We start from the raw sequence: 2695 nt of genomic DNA on the forward strand, positions 1-2695 counted from the left end.
CTTCGTCTTCTTGCTTTTCTTTTTCTTTCTTCTCTTCATTTCTTCTTCTTTTCCATTTCAACTCCATCATCCACGCTATCTTTTCTTTGCTTCCTATTATTATTTTTTCCCATTCTTCCCCTTCCATTCTGCTTTTTTCACATTTTTCTACTATGTGTTTTCAATTTTCTCCCGCTTTCATACACATTCTGAATCTCTTATTTTCTTCTTTTTCCCAATACTTGCTTCCTCTCGTTTCATTACCTAACCTAAACCTTTCACTTATTTGTAGGCCTTTTAATCTTCCCTCTCCTTGAATTTCCTTTAACCTATACCTTTCCATTTCTTCTTTCAGTTCTTTCCACTCGTTTATGTATCTTTACTTTTCTAATTTTTCTTCTAGTTCTTTTCCTTCTTTTTTCTTTAGCTCATCTCTTATTTCTTCCCAAAACTCTTTCCTCATTTCATCTCCCTCTTCCCTCTCTCTATATATTTTACTTTTTTCTAGCCTTTCCTCTCTCTCCTCCTTCTTACCCTTTTTATCTTTTTCATTTCTTTCCCTTTTCTTTAATTCTCTCTATTCTTCTTTTTTTATTGAGCCATCTCTTTCTTCTCTTATTTTGTTTTCATACTTCATTGCTCTTTCTAATGCTGTTTCTTTCATTTCTTGTCTTCCTGTTTCCCATCGTATTAGGTAACTTGGCGTGTTTCTATCTAATCCAAAAACCCACTTTATGTATTTTAGTTGTAGTCTTTCTATTTCATCATATCTCTTCCATCCCCAGATTTCTGCTCCATACATAATCACGCTTTTCGCCAGAGCATCGAACAGGTTCATCCTTAGCTCCCAGTTTTCTCTAAATAGCTTTTCTCCTAGCCCCCATAACTTTCCGAGTCCCATATTTATTTTCCCTTCTACCTTCTTTATCTGCTTTTTGTTTCCGTTATTTCTGCTTATCACATATCCTAAGTAGTTGTACTCTTTCATTATCTCTATCTTCTCATCTTCCCATTCGAATTCTTCTTCCTTCCCCCTTCCTCCTCCTCTCCTGCATTTCATCATCTTTGATTTTCCTACATTTAACTCTAATCCCCTTTCTTCCAGGTATCTTTCTAATTTTTTCAGCATTACTTTCATTCCACTTTCAGTCTTTGCCATCATCACTATATCATCTGCGTATCCTAATGTCCATATTTTCTTCCTTCCTATCACTACCCCTCCTTCCTGCACCTGCTTGATCTACCCTTCCAGGTCGGCGAAGGCAAGATTAAATAGCGTGGTGCTCAAAGGGCACCCTTGCTTTACGCCTTTGAAAGTCTCAAACTCCCCAATTATTTCTCCTCCAACTTTTACTTTACTCCCTGTTTTCTTGTTTTTTTATTCCTTTCTTTTCCTAATTTTTCTATTTATCCCTTTCTCTTTCATTGTTTCCCATATTTTCTTCCTCTTTATTTTATCAAAAGCGGCCTTCATATCTGCAAAGAATACGAACAGTTTTCCTCCTTTTTCCCTTATTTCCTTCCCTATTATTGTTTTTAATATAAATATCGCGTCCGTTGTTCCTCTTTTCTTCCTAAATCCCATCTGCGTATCACTTAGCGTTTCTTTAGCTTCTAGTTCTCTTTCCAGCTTTTTTCTCAGTATTTCCGCATATATTTTATATCCCGTATCCATCAGCGTTATTCCTCTATAGTTTCCTACTTCTTCTTTCCTCCCTTTCTTATATATTGGTACTATTATTCCCTTTCTCCATTCTTCCGGATATCCTTCTCCGTTCCATATTCCATTTAAGCATTTTGTCATATCTTTTATCAAGCCTTCCGTGCCTTCCACCCAAGCTTCACTTGCTATACCATCTTCTCCTGTCGCCTTTTTCTTTTTCATTTTTCTTATTACCTTTTTTACTTCTCTTTCTTTGATTTCTTCACCTTCCTCTCCTTCGCTGTCTTCGGTTTCTTCCCCTTTACTTTCTTCCTGTTCTTTCTCTCCCAGTTGTTCCTTGAAGTGCTTTATCCATTCTTCTTTTCCTATATTTTCATCTAATCCAATTCTTTTCTTCCTATTGCTATTTACTTTATCCCAGAATTTTCTTCTCGTCTTATCTGTTCTTATTTCTTCTGCCAATATTTTCCCTTCCTCTTCTTTTGCTTTTCTTATTTCCTCTCTGTATTCTCTCTTTGCTTCTAAATATTTGCTTCTGTCTCCTTCCCCCTTTCTTACCTTATTTAACTCTGCCATCACCCTATCCCTTTTTGCCTTACATTCTTTTCTCCACCAGCTTTTTTTTTATCCTTTTTTTTTCCTTAACTTCTTTTTTACAACTACGTTCTTCACTCTATTTTTTATATCTTTCCATTTATCTGTTCCCTCTATTGCGTCTATCCATCTCTGATACTCCCTTATACGTTCTTCATTCGAGTCGTCTATCATTCTTTATTCCTCTTCTTTTCTTTCTTCCGCTATTTTGTCTCCCAATTCCACCTCTATTGGTAAGTGGTCCGACTTTACCCTCTCCTTTATTTAAACCTTTTTTATCGCCTCATCACCTTCCTCGTTACCTACTACATAGTCTATCGTTGACATTCCTCTCGCTCCTATATATGTTATTTCTCCTTCTTCATCTCCTTCTTTTCTCCCATTCGTTATCACTAAGCCCATTTCTCCTAGCCATTTTATCGTTTCTTCTCCCTCTACGTTTAACACTTTATCCTTGGC

Source organism: Phymastichus coffea, unplaced genomic scaffold (assembly GCF_024137745.1).
Source record: "Phymastichus coffea isolate CEN01 unplaced genomic scaffold, Cenicafe_Pcof_1.1 PCOF00034, whole genome shotgun sequence".
Taxonomy (NCBI): Eukaryota; Metazoa; Arthropoda; class Insecta; order Hymenoptera; family Eulophidae; genus Phymastichus; species Phymastichus coffea.